Source organism: Zeugodacus cucurbitae, chromosome 6 (assembly GCF_028554725.1).
Source record: "Zeugodacus cucurbitae isolate PBARC_wt_2022May chromosome 6, idZeuCucr1.2, whole genome shotgun sequence".
NCBI classification, from domain to species: domain Eukaryota; kingdom Metazoa; phylum Arthropoda; class Insecta; order Diptera; family Tephritidae; genus Zeugodacus; species Zeugodacus cucurbitae.
The window spans coordinates 43,381,950-43,404,361 of NC_071671.1; the positions used below are offsets into that span (position 1 = coordinate 43,381,950).

The following is a 22,412-nucleotide window of genomic DNA, read 5'->3' on the forward strand; positions in this document are numbered from 1 at the left end:
TCAATTTGGAGAATCATTGAGGATTCTTAGTCTAGCGATGACAATAAATATAACCATATACCTTTTCTATTAAAAATGAGCAACAAGTGAAAGTAACCGTTTTACAAGTTCAGTTAATAATGAGTGTATTGATTTATGTCGTTGTTGTTGTTTTTGTTATTCTTCTAGTATCAAAATAATCTTGCGTCGTTAGAGAAATTTAGCATATCTGAATTTGGATCTTAAGCCGTTGGTTTTGTTTCTTTTTCGTTGCTATCTTAAAATACTCGTGAAAACTATGGGTCTATATACTTGAACTTGTACCCGAGATAACGTGCGTCGAAACAACGTTCATATTGTCTGATCTCTGAGATCATACCAGGAACCGATATTTTTTTCGGAACCTCTGTTACTCAGCATTATCGTTGCCAATGCATCTACTATAAATTATGCTTTAGGAAAACGCTTGTTTCTTGGATCCTACGTCTATATTTTATTACCAAACCCTGATATTTAAGAAGTCAGCAATAATTATAGTGAGACCCAAAAGTAATGAGTAGTCTTCTTAAGACTTTTTCAAACCCCGAGTCGAAACTGTTTGATTTTTCAACCGTAATGACCATAACAATATTTAGTGTATTATATATATAAATATCATATTTAAGCCCCTAAAAGAACCTAGAAACAACAACAAAGTCAACAAAAACTGTAGTAATTAAAAATCCAGTTTGTTTTAATTTACACGGCTAAATTATTATAGTGTAAACCGGCCATAAATATAAATTGCTCATAAACAGTAATTCATTTACCACATGCAATTTCTCAATGTCGCCACGCTGAGAGTGTTGAATTTTAAAGCGCTGCGATGTCAACGAAAGTCGAATGTCTTGACTTCCTGATGTGGTAAGTAAGTTATGTCGACAAGTAGGTACACGTAGTACTCGTTGGTAGATATGTTGTCGTAAAACGTAAAGTGACTTAAACTGGCGAAAACACGACAAAAATTGGCGCAGTGGCGCAAAGAAAGGTGACAAAGGCAGTTTCACGTGGCACAGAATGACACTCTCAAGCAGCTGAACAGCTGAATCTTAAAGCGGCGGGCTTAGAGTTTGTTTGTGTGACACTATATATATATTCTAGTCAACACAAACTTCGCACTTTTGTTGTTGTTATTTTTTGCTTGAGCTTTTTTGTTGTTTTTGCTGCTAAAACAGGTAATATTCACCGGTAGTCTTTCAGCTGTTCAGAGCCACTGCGAGCGTCACCACCGAGCACTGTCAAGCTACTTAAGGCAAGTCACGTGCACAATCACCTACTCGCTGTGGCTTTAGCGAGTCCATTGGGCCTTAAGCGCAGCATTCGCAACTCCAGTACTGAGCTAAAGTACTGACATTTTTTTCTAAAAAAATTGCGCTTCCAACTATCAATTTGGGCCAATAACACGAAGGTGTGGTTAATTTGTTCAACTCCGTGTTTGCTTTTTGCTCTTGAATTTCTCACTCATTTCCTTCGATTTCGCCATTCGCCATTATTTGCTCCAGCGCCTTTATTATTTACACCTTTATTGAGTGCAGCAGCCTTATTTCCGCTATAATTCAATTTTTGTCTGCTTGCCATAAGCGCCCGTGTGTAATTAAATTTAATTGATCCACTTTCGAGTGTCCGCATAATGAGCCGCACACTTTTACTGCGCAGAATTCTTCACGCTGCCAATCAATTGAGTATTCACCTCTCGTCTCTACGCTTTGCTATGCTTCGTTAACAATACATTCTGTGCGTGTGTGTGTGTTTGTTTTTGTAGCTTCAATTAATTTTGAGTGATTGAAAATGTGTGTTTTGAAGCGCTGGAATCATGCGTATCGAATTGCCAATTTAAAGCTTCGTCGCATCGGTTTCGTTTGTTGGAAATTTGTTTTTGTAGCATTTCGGCCCTTTTTATTGCGTTTTAACTCGGTGTTAATTGCATTAGCAACGCTTTTTGAAATGAAATAATTGCAATGCTCTTTCGAATTTGTAAAAGTGTGTATTAAATACTTTTGATCTTTTGGGAAAGTTGTAAATACTGGAAAGTCGAATTTCGATTTAATTAAGTGCTTTAATATACTTATTGAAAAAAAATCGTTGAAAATGTAATTATCATTAAAAAACACAGAAATGTGCTTTTTATGAACACATAACGTTCATAGAGTCGGGAATAATTTTCTTTGTCGCCGTTGCATCACTTTGTTTGAATCAGAATTAACGAAGTCATGTTTTTCTACCCCTGTTTCAGTAATATTATCTTTTGCTTGAATAACTTCTGTTTATTTTTTCATACAATTTATTATATATCATCTAGAATTACGTTGGAATCCCCCTCTTGTTTGGTTATTAAGATTCGACAAACCGCCAATAACCTACTACAAATGTGCAGAGATCTTTCACTGCTAAGCAGAGAATTTGACCTCGCAAAGCCGGAACATCCAATAAGTAAGTGATGATATCATTCCACCTCGGCTTCTTCTAGTTTACTTCTACAGCGTGAATCCCGATAGGACAATGGCCAGTTAAAACCGCTACGACTAAAGAGAGATTAACTTTGCTGAGAGCGATGAGCTCCCTATATATTTTGCGTTCCACCATACACTAGAAGGATCTAGCGACTCCGCTAGTGACTGAGCAGCACTTGCCCAGCTCAGCTTGTGGCCAGGCACATAGGCTTAATCATAAAATATTACTAATCGCCGCTTTACTGTAATACCAAAAGAGTATTTTAAAATAGCTCTACAACCGAACTTATTCAAGGTAAATTTCAGATCATTTGAGGAACATTGACATTCCGTATCTTCCAACTCTGCTCTATTTGAAAATAAAAGCCGTAATATCTATATAAGAACCTCAACATTATCAATACATATACGTTTCGATTTGATATCCGCTAACTCAACTAGTGAGGGATAACTTTCTTATAATGTGTTTTTGAAACAATTCTTAACAAAGATCGGAAAAAGGTGTTCATGCCGTGATGGTGAGATGGGAACTACTACTGGGCAGGAGAGCTTTAGGTACTTCTAAGTGCTTTTGGCAGAGATCGACCCAAATAAAGGAATCCTCCGAACCTGTTTGGTAAAAAAATATCATTAAACCCGATACTCATTCGAGTACCCGGGTAAAAGCAAATAGAATGGATATCATCATGTCGTATCTCATAAATGATAGGAGAAATTTACCAAAAATATCTCTGTATAAATAAGGCTTTGTCTTTATGAAAATTCAATGACACACTATTGACTTAATAATAATGATTTCTATAATACTAAAAAGTAATTAGTATTTCATGTTCTATGTCCAGTACATTACGTGGAAAGTTGAAAGATAACAAAACTTTAATCTTCCATCTATCAGATTTTCATAAGAAATGCCAAATGGGTGATAATTTCTCAGTATTAAGTTCTTCAAACTGTAATTCAATCAGGCAGTTAGCATATTAAAGCCTAAGCAATGCGAAAAAGAACAAATCATAGAAATAGCGCCACGTTAATATGAATTTATTATTTTGCATACATTTGTCATGCATATAAGCACCATCTACAACAATTGAGTATTCACCTGCTCAGCACTGGGTCAGCAATAATTTAAGCGCAGCTAGCGGCTTCGTCTGCGCTTCTTCCTGACTGTCTGCTAGCCAAAGGCGTGAATAGTTGTGATTAAGCTGAGAATGATGACGATGATAATGCTGATAGCTGATGACTGATTATGTATATATTTCTATAAGTATGAGTGTACATTTATAATTGTGCTAAGCAGTCTTCTGCTTGCCTAGGTAAATATGGAAAGTCATTGGCTTATTGTAATGCGCTTTTGTTTAGCTTCAAGTGGCAGCGGCTATGAAATATATCTGATTTTCAACAGCTGACAACATAAAATAAATAAAAGAGAATATTTTCAATTCTACACTACTCAATTCAATTCAACTTTCTTAACAAAATAAACAAAAATGCATGTATATTACGAATTATACAACTGATAAGTGCTGCTCGAAACACTTCCCACTGGCTATGTAAACACTCGAGGCACACTTACGATTTCTTCCACTCTCTTGCTTTTATTTATATTATATTTTAGTATTTTTCTTTTTTTCATTTGTTTGACCAACCCACTTCTACTCGCCGATTATTATTCATTCACTTTCACATTGGCATTATGAATACCAAAATCAAAAAAAAAGAAGAAAGAATAATTTAATATCTTTAAGGTCATTAACACGCCGCTGGCTTTTGGTGACCTCACCCCACCTTGTCGCTGTGACGAAGTGTGGCGCGCGCAACTTGCTAACCAACTTGTCTGACAGCAAATCGATGCCGGTTGGCAGTGAAGCAGACGAAATCTGCTCTTAAGAATTTGATTACTCACAATGACAATGGAAGATTTCACTTTGATAGCGACGGTGCAGACTTTTTTCGGCGATTTACGCGCTTCCGCCAACTTTGCTGCTCTCCGTAAGTCTCACACGCCGAAAGTACCTGCGTTGAATTTAATTGCGAAAGTAACGTTTTACAGCTGCGTTTTCGTCGGAATATGGGTGTAGGAGACGTAACATAAACACACGCATATATAAACTTATGTTTATTTAGTGAGACATGGACGTACATTGCGTGGCATGGCGTGACGCTGCTTTGGCGCTCATAAATCGAGTTGTAATGCGGTCGAATGTGTGCTTTTTGGCCCAATTTGCGGCGATTTGGGTCAATTTGCACATTTCACTTGATTCGCACTTTACTTTGCTTGCTTGTGATTTTGTTATTTGCTCGGCATTTATGTGCTCTTACGCTTATGGCTGTTGTTGTTGTTGTGCTGAAATCAAAATTGCCAAACCGAAAATTGTATGCCTTTGATTTTACTATACGGTACTAGAAATGTGCATTTTAATTGCTCAGTCCGTATAAAATTTTAACGGCCACTAATAAAATGGGTCCGAGGTTAATGGCAAGGGTGCATAAACTATGTACTTAGCTTCTACTTCTATATATTTATATATGTATGTATGTGTGTTTACTTGGGAAACTTATTTATGGCACATTTTATGTGTGTGTGGGAAACTTATGGCAATTTTCTGCAATTAGCGGAAGCAAACACTGAGTGGGTTGTTAAATAATTTCATAATTAAAGGAAATTACAGAACCTTTCAACCGTTTGCGTATAAAAAGCTATGCTTGAGAAATTTTAATAATATTTGTAATGTTATAAAGTGTTATTATATATAAATATATTACCGTTAACCAAGAGCAAGCATATAAATTTGTTAAAAAAAATTGATAAATAACATTCTCACAAAACTAGAATAAAATGCCCGAACTACTCAATGCAAATGGGTTTACATTCATAATATAGATAACTTCTAAATGGATCAGTTTGTAGTTAATTTATTTTGTCTGAGATTTCCAGCTCACCTATAATAATTCAGTTTACAGTTCTACCATTAAAATCATTTAAATAACATATTGAACTTATCGAACCAGTGCGACGAATATGTCAAAATTTCAATTCACATTCCGGTACACTTAATTTGCCAGACTCTCTTTTAAGCATTAACTATTTTATCTTCCTCTAATAAGTAATGTTTTAAAAACACTTTCTTGTGGTATATATCTAAATGTTAGCTATATTTTCCTGACTCTATAACCGAGGTGTAGATCTCTACTTTTAAAGTCTCGGCAAATTCCATCCGTATAAGGATTGGATCCCATTATATGTTTGGTGAAGAGGAAGATATTAAAAAAATGTAAAAATTCAAATTATCAATTTTAATTATCACACGTTACTTCATCACTAACAATACCTATTATACTCGTATACACAGTTCTAAGTCTTAAGTGTTCATAAACCTACAATACATCGATGACCACTTGATATGTAAGCAGATGTATCGGTTATGAACACGGTCGCGCATAGCAAATAAATAAAATCTACCTTTACATTGTGTGTAGATGATCCTTAAACTAGACGAAATCCAATATAAGTAAAGTATGATTTTTTTCGGTAGAATTCAATAATACTTTTCAATTTACTCTACTTTTATCAAAGCATAGAGATGGCTCTAGCAGCTTTAATTTTCATAAGCGTAATAATAATAATTTTCTCGATTTCATATTACTCGTTGAGAACATAAGAACAAAACAAGTAAGGAAGGGCTAAGTTCGGGTGTAACCGAACATTTTATACTCTCGCAATTTATTTATATAACTCTATTTGTATTATATAATATACAATTTGACCCACATATTCGTCATATATATTGTATAAAGTCCATTCAAAGTTGAAAACCATAATATTAGGTTAGAAGCATCGGGGTGCTCGTGTTCGATATATGGGGCCTTAAAAACTTATGGTCCGATTTCGGCGATTTTTAGAATGGGGCTGCCACACTATAAAGGTAGTATTTGTGCAAAGTTCTGCAATGATATCTTCACTAGTGCTTACTTTAAAAGTTAACGATTCAGATCGTCTTCAAAGTTCTGGTATATAGGAAGCAAGCGTGGTTGTGAAGCGATTTGGCCTATTTTCCCAACATTTCATTGGGATGTAAGGAAACTATTACAAACCAAGTTTTATTGAAATCGGTCGAGTAGTTCCTGAGATATGGTTTTTGACCCATAAGTGGGCGACGCCACGCCCATTTTCCATTTTGTAAAAAAATCTGAGTGTAGCTTCTATCTGCCATTTCCTATGTGAAATTTAGTATTTCTGACGTTTTTGGTTAGTGAGTTAACTCACTTTTAGTAATTTTCAACCTAACTTTTGTATGGGAGGTGGGCGTGGTTATGATCCGATTTCTTTCATTTTTGGACTGTCTTAGGAAGTGGTTAAAAAACGAATGCAGAAAGTTTGGTTTATATAGCCCTATTGGTTTGCGAGATATGTACAAAAAACTTAGTAGGGGGCGGGGCCACGCCCGCTTCCCCAAAAAAATTACATCCAAATATGCCTCTACATAGTGCGATCCTTCATAATTTATTTATTTATTTTGTTTCCATAGCTTTATTTATGGCTTAGTTATGGCACTTTATGTGTTTTCGGTTTTCGCCATTTTGTGGGCGTGGCAGTGGTCCGATTTTGCTCATTTTCGAAAACAACCTTCCTATGGTGCCAAGAAATAAGTGTGCCAAGTTTCATTAAGATATCTTAATTTTTACTCAAGTTACAGCTTGCACAGACGGACGGACGGACGGACGGACGGACAGACAGACATTCGGATTTGAACTCCGCTCTTCACCCTGATCACTTTGGTATATATAACCCTATATCTAACTCGTTTAGTTTTGGGTGTTACAAACCCGTTAGGTGAACAAAACTATAATACTCTCTAGCAACTTTGTTGCGAGAGTATAAAAATTCTGCTAAAGAAGTTCCAGGAGCATCTCCGTGATAGAGCTTCATACCATAGGTAGGACTTCGTAACCGAAAACAACTAGCATTTCAGCACCATTTCACCACTCCACTAAGTGGCTCCATTAGCCCGCCAGTTAAGATTCTTGTGAAGGGACCACATTTCATATAATTTTTCTATACAATAAATATAAATTAATATGATTGTACTCCATATAATAAATAAATATTCTTTATTTAACGAACAACCACTAGACGCTATGTGTGTTTCTTTCAGACATCAATATTCGAGTGGAGCACCACATATTGCGATTGAAGAGCCGAGTTAGTTTTGATCAATTTGAAAATGTGCTATAAATTAGAACTGTAAATGGATCTGGCATGTAAGGAAGGGCATTTGCTCTGTGAATTCATTCAGATAGATTCAGACACTAATTTCCGTGGAAGCCAGTCAATTTTGTTACAGACAGCTATCATGACTCAGATATGCTTATCACCATGAAACTGATATTTTGTTCCACAAATTATGTGTATATTTTTACATTTATTAGCCGTCATCGATTCGCCATAATTTGCTTACTAACTTTAAGCACTGCTCCCCTTTAAAAAAAATATATGTGGACCAACAACAAAGTTAGCGAAAAATAGAAAAATTGAATTAGATACAAGTGGGTATTTAGTAAGTTCATTAAAGTGGTATAGCTACCAATCCAGATTTATTGTTGTGAATAACTCAATAATAAAAAACTACGAATATTTTATAGATTTTAATGTGTTAAAATTTTAATAAAAATATATTTATATGAATGAAGGGGTTAATAATATTTTATTTCTGTCTGTTTGAAAAGCTGGTATAGTTTGCTTGATTCGCTACTCTCTAAGGCTGGGTGAATCGAAAACAGCTATTTTAAATGCACCACTAATCAAAAACCAAATATATATTTTTGAAATCCTCCTCCACTCTCTTGAAATTTCCGAATGTTCTACTTTTTACTAATCAGCTTAATAAATATCGAATACTGGGTCGTAGCACAGCATGGTGTATGTGTTCTGACTTCTCAGCACTCCTGGAAATCCACTACAACCACTTCAATCTTGCTATTTGAAATTAATAAATTTTTAATAATATTTTTTCATAAATAAAATATGTTTAAAGTGAGTGGAGATTATTAAAATTTCTCTGAAATATTAAATAACTCGCCACAATTCTCTATTTTCAAGCATGCTATAAATAAATATCGAAAAAAAGAATATGCTAAATTTAAACCAGCCATGCTTGGAAATTCCGCAATATTTATAGAAATAATAATTCCCAACAGCTACATTAATATGCTCAGCTATTTAGCTTGAAAATCGATGAAAAAATCGCTTGAAATTCCACATGCTGCACATGACCATGTATGAGTGTGTGTGTGTGTTGTTGCAGCTAATGGCAAAGTTTTAAGCCAAACATGGCTATAATATATTAATGTTTTTGTATATTTTATATACAAATTAATTTTAATTTCTAACAACGCAACGCAATTCCCCACACGAACTGAGCGAAAAACCTATTTGGCATGCAAAATATGAAACGGATGCATACATGTGTATCCAAGTGCATGTATGTGTATGTGTGAGTGCATTTGTGTGTGCGTGTGTTTGTAATTATTCACTAATAAAAATTTGCGCTGAATTTTATGCAGATGGGAAAAAGTTTAAAATGAATTATTTGGCAGCAGATTACAGCAGAGCTACTGCTATTGCTATTGTTGTTGTTTTGGCTGTTGTTGTATGCCTTAGTTACACACACACGCTGATGGCGCTCAGTATTAGCCGCTCAGTTCGATGATGATGGTCAACATCAATCCCTGATGAGTAATTTGGCATATTTTATTCATACCAGGCGTATAGCAGCGCTACTCGCTGCAACAAAATGTGGCACTTACATACATATATATGTATGTGTGTGTGTGTTGCTATAATATTTGAAATAATGAATTCATATGTATGAGTGTTTGCACTAATTCCCATCTCTCCACGCTGCCGTTGCCGGTTGGGCGCTCACTCACTGGCTTTACAGTTTTTCAATGCCACTGCCGGCGTTATAACGGTATATTACAAATGTTCATATATTCATAAATATATTGAAAAGCATGTGCTAAGTTACAACAACAACCACAACAACAAATAACTGTTGAACAAAGCAATCTGCCTTCCAAATTAGCCCTGCTGATTGCTGGGTTAAAAGGTTTCGATATTCTCGCTCATAACTGAGTGAGTGTGTGTGTGTGTGCCCGGCAATGTTACGGTTGTAATTTTTTCATAATCCATTAGCAAAGCGGCAACAAATTATGATTTATGATGCTTTTACTAACTTTAGAAAAAATTAAAAAAAAAATACACGCACACAAGCAACCGTTGGCTCCCCAGCGCTGTCCACCTTTTCATATATGTAAGTTTTAGTGTGTGTGATGAAATTTATTACCATTCGGAAAGGTGCAAACATTTTTTAAAATTCAAATGAAAAGACGAAAGAAGCGAAATATTTTCTAAACGCGAACGCGAATTAGGCTAACGCTGCCGTGGGGCAGTGCTGAAGGAGAAAATGGGGAAGCGAGTAATGTGTTATTAAATTGTGCTTGGCCAGTGCCATAAGTTCAGCGGCGTTCACCTCAAATCACCGAACGGAAACGTATAACGGGGGTGATTAGATGTCACATTATCGCCTTAATGGTTTTTAATTCAAACCTGTCAAACGATATGAATTACTACTGTAAGTGCTCGACAGCGACGACGACGACGGTAGCGCACGTACGTTGGAGATTTTATGGACGAAAATATTTAATTACACACTGGTGGCAGGTTGTGTGAAAAGGTATTTAAGAGTTTGCCAAAAAAATAAAAATAAAAATTAATTAAAAGGTTTAATGCCGCATGAAGGCGTTTTCATCGAACAATAAATGAAATACCCAAATGTTTGGGTATGAGAATGGCGCAGGGTTTAAGGAAAATGTATATATTCGTACAGAATTTTTAAACTTTCAGAGGATACCGACCAAAAGCTTATCAGCAGCAGTTTTATTTTTATTTTTTTAATATTTAGATTTGCTACATACTCACTCAAGTCACATATAGGCGATAAAATATTTGCAATTAGTAGATGACAACCTACAAACATTATCTGTGAAAGACTGTATCCCTTTGCTCTAAAAATTACGGATGAGCTTCAAAAGCATTCTATCTCATAATTCTATAGTAAATGTGATAATAATTAAACTGGAAACCGTCACAAATTATAAACTAACGAAAAACAGATCTTCATAAGATATTAAAAAAATCATGTGAACTTTTAAAAGCCCTTCAAAGGCTTATAAAAATGTGAGAATAAATAAACAGAAAATCATCACACTTTATAAAGTAAATTAAGCAGATTGAGATCTTTAATAATATTTTCAAAATATATTTGAGCTTTTAAAAGCTCTTCAAAAGCTTCCGAAGAAAATGTGATAATAAATAAACTGGAAATTGACACAAATATATCGGTTTATCAAGGAATAGGAGATAATTATGAAATATTCAAACATTCTTTAAGCTTTTAAAAGCTTTTCAAAAGCTTATGAAAAAAAAACCTTTAAAGGGCTTATGAAATGAGCTTTTCGAGAAATTAACAATTTATTGACGTATTTGTAATAATTTTGAAACTAGGAAGGAAGAAGAAGAAATATATTATCTAAATAGATTTAGAGATATCTTTCGTTTAAGATTTACATATAAACCAAAATGATAGAGCTTAATGAAGATATGACAATTTAGGTATTATATTTTGACTGACTTGACTTTTTAATTTCAAAAATTCTAGAACTACCATTCTTACATATTTTATGAACTTAAAGTCTCACATTCTGTAATTTGAGCCAACGAGTGGCAAATCGCTTATTAAAATTTTGTACACAACAAAACAATTAAAATTGCACTAATTGCCAGTTAAGACAATATTTTATGTGCAATAAATTTTCAGTGCTATGAAAATACCGACAGCTAGTAAAAATAATTAAGCCGGAAAGCACACCAACTCAAGTGAAAATAACCGACATGCACACACACATACATTCCGAAATAAAGACTATTCAATTTATTTATGGGTGTCCTTCCCAAAATGTGTCTTCCTCTTCACTTGCAACACCCTAACAGTTTTTAGCAAATACATAAAATTATGGCCTTAAACTTTAAATTTGATACACTGCAACGTTTAATTAAGATATCAAAATCATACTGGCAAAAAAAAAAAGAGACTTCGACTTACTTCACTGGGGTTAAGTCGGCAAAATGTGACACAAGTAATAAACCAGCACAACAACAAACAAACGCCGCAAATATAATAATTAATGTCAACTAACAACCACGCGGCGGCCACCGCACACAACTCGGACTCGGAGCGGCTACTTAGCAACGCGCTAATGACATTCGAGCTATTCGAGCTATACGAGCGATTTGGTCAATGACACTTTTGGCCCAGTGCAGCACAAACACTGACACACTTTAATAAAATGTTGTGGAACTGCGTGGGAGTTGGTCGCTTGGCTTTTGCTGCTCCATGTAATATTAATTTTTTATGGCTTTCGCTGAAAATCCTTGCTTAATGATTTATCCCCTGTTTTATGTGGTATTTAGGGAATTTTGTTGCGAGTTTTTGTTTACAGCTTCAAATTGATTTATTGTTATGTAGATAAGCGAAATGAGATATTACTACAAAGATTACTGAGAAGTCAAATCGGGTTAAGATCATAAAGTGAAAGCTTCGTGGATGGTAAAAGCATTTTATGAGTGAAATTGTGTGAGTTGTGACTATTTCCTTCAGGGCAAAAAAATATTAAGTTTTAAATGTCAGGAGCTTTTACGAAAGCTTTGGAAAACATCTAAGAAGCTTTTCAAAGGTGGTAATATAGATTTGTATTCTGAAAAGGATAAAATTCTTTTTTGCTAAAACTCAATGTAATATCGTTGAACTAACTGCAGAATATTTGCATATTATTATATTTTATTATAAAAATATATTTTTTGGTTTAATTATGTATTATATTTTCATAACAGATTGTGACCAAAAGCTTTTCGACTTACCAAACTTTAAGACAGCTTACGACGATCAAATGTCGCAGCATGAAGTGAAATCTAAAAATAAAGAGATTAATAAATTTTATTAGTATTTGAAAATTTTATTGCAGTTTGTTATATTTTATATTTTATATTTTTTTTTATTTTGTTATATACATATATTCAGCCGCATCACAGTTTAATAACATATAAATAAGTTGTGTGATATCAAGTAAAGAATCAATTAAGTAAAAGAACAAGACAGTGAACAGTTTTGAGCTCTTCATAAGAAAAATGTTAACTCTTCTCAAATTTATTTATTTAATCGCTGCCATAACAACAATACATTTATTGCGTTTTAGTGCAATAGTGTCTATAGCAATTATATACTTAATTTAACCGCAAAACACTAAGATCAACTCAAGTGTTAGTTGTGAGCAATTAAAAACTAATTGCAAGGTATCATATGTTGCAATTATTTATAAGCCGCATGCTTAGTAAGTTCAGCCGCCACAACCTCGATGATTACAGAGTGCGACAGAGAGATACCGAAAGAGCGAGGGCTATGAAATAATTGTTTTGCTATTGAATATTAATATTCAAATGCATGTTTTCCAATGTCATGCCACTAATTAGGAATTAATCTGACTATGGTAAATATCATTAAAATGATGCCAAAGGCGTGATGCTCTGCGTTGTTCGCGTACGGTTGAGCTTTGTTTTAGAAATGCAATACAAAACAAAAATATAAACATGCTGCCAATGCGGTGGCTTAAGCTGATTACGAAACATGCACGTACACACACACACAAACACACACAGAGAATATGCAAAATTATTATATGTATATCCGTTGCGTGGAAATGAGTGAAACATGCAAACATTTCGCCATGAACTTGCAATACAAAGTCGAGCATTCCGCCACAATTTTGCATTTCAATCAAACTGACCGCCGCCAGGTCACCCTGCATAAGTGAAAAATCAAGCTGAGCGGGAGATCACGGAATATTTTAAATTATTTTCAGATTTTCAGCACAAATAGCGATAGTCGAAAATGCTTCGACGCATCTACATTTCGACATTTTCGATTTGATTGCGCAAAAGTGAAAAAAAATCACGTGGATAATGACTGTATATTACGTGTATCTGTTTGTTAATTAACGGCAAATTATTTGCTGAATAAATTAAATATTTTTACATTATTTTTTGCTTGTAATAAAAAATTTATATAAAATTCATGAAAACACACAAACATAAAAATGAGTACATATGGCGTACTCAGTGGTTTAATAATACTATATTGTAGCATTTTTTGTAATTATATGAACCATACATCGCTTATTAAATATTTTGCATTTTTGCATAACAATATTGCTTTATTAATTATAATATTAATTTTTTATTAATGAAATATGCTCTCTTCCATACACTAGAACAACCAAACATACATTAGTATTGAGTACTTAGTACTTGAGTAATAAGTTAGTTGGTCACAAAATGAAATTTTAAAAATTTAAAATCGAATTTGTAGCCATATAAATATTACCGGAATTCACACCATAAATTAAATGAAGTGGTCAAATCTGGTAGATAATTGCCCAAGTTTTCGCGCCAAAACGCCAATATGAAAGTGGCGAATCGAATAAACTACTATTTGACCAGTTGACTGAGAGTGGTATAACCACTACATGAAGTGGCTACAAACTCGTTTGTACTGAATGTACTTGATTTTTTTTTTTTGTTTCTTGGATAAGAGCATTTTTCAATGTTCTGTTATCATCAGTGATTCTGCCAAAGATATTTCGAGCGATAAGGTAAGGTTTAAAAATATGTAATCCCTGAAAAAGTTCATTTGTGATTTATGGGTAGACTAATTAATATTTATATTTATGGACTTATATACTATGTTTTGGTCTTACAATTAACTTTCGAGATCGGTGAGTGTTTAGAGTGTATTTAAGATTAAACAAATAATTATATATTTGGATACGGAGTGCTACTCTTCTTGAAGTAAAATTCACTTAAAATCTGATTTCAAAATATCTGTTCTTCTTATGCACTGTCTGTACGACGACATAGACAGGTGCATGATAAGTAAAATGAAAACGCGCTGGAAGGCTCTACCGGGTTGTAAAACCGCAAAGGTCCTGTGCAAAGCGGTAGATCGGAAATATACTAAGTTCACACCTATAAGAATGTAGGAAGTGTCAAAAGCAGTGCATCAAGGAAACATTGGATCATCTCTTGTGCGTTTATCCTGCGTTTCAGGTATTTAGTGGCCACACAATACGATAAGTTCGAGTAGATATCGTTAGTGAGGCCCCATAATCTCTTAAAATTCACGTCAAGCAGAGGCATCCTAAATATAACTACTACTGAGCGAATACGTGAAGGCACTCTAGCAAACCAACCTAACCTCACCTTATATGTCCTGATAATGGGTTTTACATATTTATAGAATATAGCCCAAACTAGTATTTTAGAGATTACGTGTACTTCAAGCAAACTTTGACAAAATATGTTAGATATATATATATCAAATTTGTGCTCAAAATCATATTGATCTAAAATTCAAGTCATAAGTCTTGAAAAATATCCTATGAATAAGTCGAATTTTCAAATCTAAAAGATCAGAAGTTATTTATAACCGATTTGGTCATGTTCATATAATATTTTAAAAATTTAACGATAATAAGAGTATATAATTTTTTTTTAAATAATTGTTATCGCAAAAAAAAAGTATAATAATACGTCCAAAAATAATGAAAGAGTACGATAATTAATTAAGATTAGTTAAAAATATTAATCAAAAAATCTAAAACTCATAAAAAAGTATCTGTAATTGTTAATAATTGGGCAAAATTATAACTAGTTCCAATGTTACTAGTTATAAAACTGAGTTGTATTCAACCCATTCGTAACTAGTCCCACTAAGACAATTTTAAACAGACTTCTGTGCAAAAATTGCAAATTTTACTACTGCATTTCCACCATGAATGATGGTTAAGGCTACTGTATTTCAACGGTATTTTTACAACGCCACTTTTAAGTAACCATATTTGTCAACTGCATTTTAATTGAATACTACGAGAAAGTGAGTTTCTAAAATCAATAAACATCAAAAATGCGCTGTAGTCACGCTTATCAACGCACATATTTATTGGTATATTAATACTAAATATTTCATATACATGTACATAAAAGAGTTTTTAATGGCTCTGCATGCCAAACGTATTTTGGCATTATTCCACAGCAGCAAACACACGTGTGCGTTTACCTTTGTGAAGATATTTTTTTCCATTCTTCAATCTCATTATTTATTTCGTTTTTTTCACAAATTCGGTGAAATTGGCAAACCATTGATTGGCCAGCGCAAATACAAATAGCAATATTGCTGGCTCGTTTACAATCGAGTCAATTAAAAAGCTGTTTATTAATTTGACACACAATAAATGAAATATTAGTCGAGTGTTTTCATATGCAGCGCATATTGTTTGTTGCAAACACATAATTCGAAAAAATCGATAAAAATTAATATAATAAAATTGAAAAGCGATAAAAATATACTTATAAATAATATTTCAAAGGAATAGTGCGCATAATGGCTTTAAATAAAATATGACAATTATGCGTAATTGTATTAATTTATTTTATTGACTCAACACAAATTTAATTGACACATACGCGCGCAGTTTACATGCATTGTTATCGTTTGTGTGGGTGTGTGTGTTTGTGTTATTTGAAGCACATGTTAAGCGCTTTGTGTTACACTCTTGAATACGTTCATAGAGCGCTTGAATTTGGAAAAAAAAAATGTTTATTATTAGCCATCAAAAGTACATAAATTATTGAAGAGCCGAAAGAGATTTGCACTTTTAATGGCATAAAAATATTAGCTTTGAATTACGTAAGCATTAGTTTGCTATATTTTTGACACTTAGTCATGGGAATGGTTTAACACAAAGACGAATAAATATTTAATATATTTATGAATATCCAAAAATATAAAAAATTTACAAAAAAAAATTTTAATACAATTAATTTCAGCATAACTACATTTTTTCTACCATAAGATTAAGAATTCTAAAATTTAATGACGGCGTAATATAGAATCAAGATGAGATGAAAATATTAAAATATTTTAAACATATTTTATACATATTTCTTTAATTTTTTTGATTAACTGCTATCTAAATGTCTTAGAAATTAGAATCAGCATTATTTATAATTTTTTAAAGGTAATAGTTTAGATAATTGTTTACTGACGTATTTGTAGTCGCATAAAGCTTCTAAAACGAAGTTATATGAACAAAAATGTCATTTTTAAATTAATTAATTGCTTGAGCAAACTTCATAGTTTTCATTGTAAAAAATCCTTAACGAGTTCGTGTCTAGTAATGATGACTCAATTTGAGTCTGATTAGTACTTATAATTCGCATCAATTGTGTCTTTCGCACCTCTCCATACAACTCGTTGATTTTCCATGGTTTAGCTATTGGCAGTTCACCAGAGCATAAATCAGCATACGAATCATAAAAATATATGTAACACTTTTGAATTTGCTGTAAAGCTTGCAACAGTTATGAACAATTATTGCCTAATTTCATTGCCACAACCTTCCTCCACCACATTTACACCGTCTATGCACAAACTATTGCTTTTCTGTGGTGATTTGCTTCCCGAAAAATTCCCTGTTAACTATTTTACTAGTTTAAACGAATTATATTGCCAAATTTGTTGTGTGACTTAAGATTTAATGTTTCCTCAGCTTCCTTTCCATTCACGCATTTCGATTGAGTTGTTCACTCTTCATAAAAGTGGTTCAGGACAAAAGTCACCAAAACTTTCCCAAATCCTTAAAGTCATTCATGAACAAACATTAAACGAACTTTTACGACTTCACTAAATTTGTAGTGTTAAGTTGTAATAGTTAGTATACCACAAGCAAGAAACCCAGTATTAATTTTATTGACAGTCTATAATTAGATTACAACTATAATTTTCCTACTAGAATTCAATTATAAAGCGATAATAATTCATTATGAAGTGAACCGATCAGGTTGCAAGTATAGTTGGGTTTACGGTTCATATTTGTTCTAAAGTTGTGTATATATAACTTTGTAGTAGAAAACTACAGTTGTTATAATCCAATTTTTTATCTACCATGCGTGATCAATGTTTTTTATAAGCAATAGATTCAAGAACAGATATAATAAGCACCAATCTGATATATGAATATAGTTTACAGACGGTGTATTGATGGACAGCCAATAACCTTGAGAAGGAAATAAAGAGAGAGAAAATTGGGATTTTTCCAATAAAACATAAATTTTATGATTTTTGAAGAGACATTATTAGAGCAAAAGTAGTGTCAGTCTTTAGAATGAGTCTATGGAACTTTGTTCTGTTAAGACCAATCGAAATTAAAGAAAATATTTTAGACTAGGATTTTTCTTTGAAATCCACATTAAATGGTCCCGAAACTAAGAGGAAGAGAACAGATAGTTAAAGTTGAAGTACTATCAACAAATAAAACAAAAAGTTTAAGGAAATATCTTTGTCTTTTAAAAAAGAGCTGTGAATTTTATCGTTGAGATATAGGTTATAAGATCATCAGCCAATAGCACCCCGTTTCTTTGGTAGATTTGACAATAATTTATATTTATAACTAGATTAGGTTGTGCAGTAAGAAAGTTGGATAATTTTGGAATATACTTGAGACAGGGATATACCGTCTCAAACTCTTATTTCAAGAAGGGTTAGGAACATAATGAGTTAATATGAGTTTGTATAAATCTAATTTAGAGTAGTGCTAAGAAACATTGGAAGAACTTGACTCTGAACGAACTAAAAGGAGCTGGGTACTAAATATGAGAGTTCGTCATAAAAAATATTTGATCCAAAAAGTAGCTCGGTTTATCAGAAGTTTTAGGTATCTCTCAGAAAAAACAAAGTATTCGCTTGACTAGTACTAATCAATGAGGGTAGCAGTGGGAACTCAGACATCATTTTAGAGCAGAGTATAAGCCGCATACTGAAAATATTTGATATATGTATGTATGTAGATGTAAACTTATTTAAATGTGCTTTGCTTAGCATCTCGTGCATTGTTCGATATCTGCACACAACATTTTGTTGCATGAAGTGCAGCAAATCTTTATTAATTAAAAACTGTTTTCAAACTTGTTCCAGTTCCAGCATCTCTCGCGCACAGCATGGATGAGGTGTGAACAAAAGCAGCGCGCTGCCGCAATTAGCTGCGCAACAGCGAGTTGAGCTGAAGATAGGCGTTGTTTTGAAACAAACACACATGCCAGGTGTGGTGGTGTGCTTGTGAGCACTATTATTTTATTCAAATACGAATTAGCTGGTGAAACAATTTCGCGATTGTATAATATGCGTTGGTGGCTGCGGCGCTGGAATTTGAAGGCTGGCGCACACAATGCAGCCGCATTAACATTAACAAGCTCCAATTCGGGTAAACTTTACATCAGCCAACCAAAATATTACCGTTAGATCAAATTGAGCGCCATACGCGCCAACAAACACGTAACCATACATAAATATATATTTGTAGATGTGCAAAGCGTGAAGCAAGTTCGTGTGTATATAATCCTTGGTTGCCAACAAATAGCTTTGTGTTGCATAAAGGCTGCTGTACATATGTGGCAGAGACAGAAGATGCTACAATCGAGCGGTTTTCGTTAACACTTTGATGCGCTTCTAATGCCAACAATAACAGCAACAGCGTGCAATAAAAGTTCGCATTTTCCGCTTTTCATGCCACAAATGCCGACGCGTTGCTGCGCGCGCTCTCTGCCGCCGAATGTGTGACAACTTAATTGTACGTTGCAACCAGATTTTTAGTTGAATGTTCATTTTCACACGTTGCACTTGCAACATTGCTCCGTTGCCTTGGTTGTTAATGTTGTTGTTGTTTTGCGCTGCCGCAACTCTTGCCAACCGCAAGCAGGCGCGCACACATTTCGGCGAAAACGCCCCTCACACGCAGGTCAAATGCGCTCGCTAAGCATGCGCATGTGAAGCACTTCGGCTGCGGCTTGCAATTCTTGAGCTCTTGAGCGACGCTGACTCCGTGACGACGTCAGCCTGTCATTGAGCGCGTCAAGTGATGGCGGTTTGCTGAACTATGTGTGCTCAGGTTTTCTTCGCCGTTTGGTGTGCAATTTAACAGTGATTCTTGGTTACTCTGCTGTGAACAAGTCTTAAAAGAGCGCTTGGTTGCATTCTTTTGTTTTATTAGATTCTGGTATGCCGTTATTTCGCAGATTTTATGCATTTTTAAGAAGGTTATCGCACTTAAATCTATTACAACTTTGAGAAGAAACCGCTCAAATGGTTACTATTTAGAATAATACTATTATTAACTTCAACGCAAGCTTTAATGCCGTAATGTTTTATTATCTGGCGTAAGAATTATTTTGAAAAAAATTCAATGCCATGAAAACTTTAGCAGATATGCTAATGTTGAATCCAAACTGTCATGAATCATTTCCAACAATATTATTCCCATATTAGCATTGATTCATTGGATTTATGAGCTCTTTGAACATATGGTCTACAACTTGTGTTAATTATGTGGAATAAGTACTATGCTGGCCAAGAGGAGGCCTAGGAGCGTTCATAAAACATAATCGGACCTAAAGAATAGTAACGTGGAATTGATGAACTATTCGAATAAGATGTTAAATTGTTTAAGTAGCTAATTGATAAATACGTAAGTTGTTACAGCAGCTGAGAAAATGCTCTTAAACAAATTTTGCGAAATGCTGTCTAGTTAACAATCTTATATAAATATGGGTCTGTGCTGGCTAGGTATATCCAACTTTCTTTACTTATAGCCTTTTCACACAGCCATATTAATTGATCAATTAAAATTTTGATTGAGAAACTAGTTTCTGCCCTACACACTACCGGCTACTCGATAACAGATCAGCTCTTATACAGTTTTGTTTTTGCTTTTTGTAAGAAGTTGGTAAGTTTCGTTAGCTTACTGCTATTTTTAGTAGCGACATCTACCGTTGTGTAGCGTGACCAACAACTCGCAGATAAAGAACGTATACAAAATTGCAAATACGGTCTTTATCGCAGAGTTGCATTTCATTTAAAGTCGAGCAAAATTAAATTATTAGAAAAATATATTTTTATTGTGTATGGTAAATAGATCTTAATCAGCGTTTTAATCGAGCAGAGGCCGGATAATTGATCAATTAGCTCCTGTGTGAAAAGGCTAATTGATTTTATCTAAATTTGCTGTGCCATATTCATAATCGTTACCCAATTAAGTAAATGCTGGTTTCTTAATGCTACATTAATATATTCATATATCTTCAATAACTGTATTGAATGAACGACTACTAATCATTATATGTAATTATGGTAGTTAAATAGCGCTTAATTCTTTGCCAGATATTCGTCTAAACACTTTCATCTGTTCAAGTTTAAGTTATAAAACAGTTTCCCATACTGAATTTGGGAGCGTGAACTTGCGCTATAATGTAGTAACCCTAGTTTTTTTTATTAAATTAATATTTTTTTTATATTGAATGGTGGACAAAGTAAATTCACTCAATCTTGGGAGAAATTCTTTAGATAGATGCACTTGAAATTCACACGTAGCTTTCAGGGACGTTTATAACGATCTCGAAACTCGGCAATATGTTTGTTGCCACGGGTTCTTAAAAAAATGTGTTAGTTTTGAAAGCAAGATTTACTATATTTTTAACTCTAAAGGCAACCCGACTTTTAACTATGAAATATTCTTTGAAAACTACAAAAGACAAGGAATTAAAGTAAATATTTTTTATGGTGACATAATTTAAGTAATGTATGAAATGTTAACTGAAGATATATGAAAAAGTGAAGAAGGCTTGCATATTAAACAAAATATTTTAACATATTTTTCTCAACTTTCGAATGTCACTGAAATGCCTTGCAATGAATATCTTTATTATTTATTAATGGTAGCCTAATACTGCAGCTTTCCCGAATCTCCACAAGAAATAATTTAATATATTTGTTAAAATTTAATTAGCAAATAATAAAAGCAACCCAAAACACTCCAGAGCTGCTGGCTAATTCATAAGCATTTGCTAGATAATAGCAAAGCTTAACGGCGATTGCTTAGTAGGTGAACTAAGGCAATCAATGAAGCATTAAATTTCATTTCAGTAATTAATGTGTGCTAATAATATAGATAAATGTGCGATATGACCGTGTTTTATATGGGAAATATATTAAAATAAATGTGCACATAAAGCAAATCTACTCCATTAAATTTATGTATCTAGAACTAAGAAAGCAAAGCGCTTCACTTACACACACACACACACATATGAGTAAAATTAAATCAATACTGCGCTGCTAGGAAAGTTCTTACATGCCTTCTTATGTGTGTATATGTGTGTGTTTGAAACAATACATGACTCCCAGTCTACTGTGTACTTTTAGATTTAGAAAGTAGCTGTGACTTTTTACAGTAACCCCAACCCAACTAAGTCATATTTAAGTAGAATAAATTTAATACCAGTCGCTAGCGAGTGCGCATGCGCGCCTTTCTCATTCTTTATTTATTTAGTATTTCTCTGCAGCTTTTTTGTTGTTATTGTTATTGTTTTTTATGCAGCAGTATCAAAATAGCAAAAACAATAGATGCTTGGTGGAAAGAAAAATTACATTTCCCAGAACGGTGGACAGCCGACGGCTGAACGCCGACAGCCGGTTATTAAATAGAAAGGAGTAGACAGGTTTCACCGGCTACCGGCCGCGGTCTTAAAGCCAGTGCGCGCTGGGAAAAGCACAACACAACAGAATTAATAAATGTATTAGGAAAATAATGGTTAGTAAGCAAGCAAGCAAGCAAAGAACAATGTTTGAAATTTCTAGTAGCTGGCAGCGATGATGATCAGCGCATTGCAGATGGTCAACGAGCGATGAGAATGTGTTGACAGTGTACCAATAAGCAAAGCAATAA

At 33.8% G+C, this 22,412-nt stretch overlaps 1 protein-coding gene across 3 annotated transcripts in view; it reads right to left on the reverse strand.

Moving 5' to 3' along the window:
* The window catches only part of LOC105219471 (mucin-2), a 98,023-nt gene that overhangs the window by 60,954 nt on the left and 14,657 nt on the right, over nt 1-22,412 (reverse strand). For all 3 annotated transcript variants that reach the window (XM_029045072.2, XM_029045073.2, XM_011195620.3), the window contains exon 2: nt 12,445-12,495. The gene's annotated coding sequence lies outside the window, so the exon portion shown is untranslated. The remainder of the gene's footprint in view (nt 1-12,444; nt 12,496-22,412) is intronic.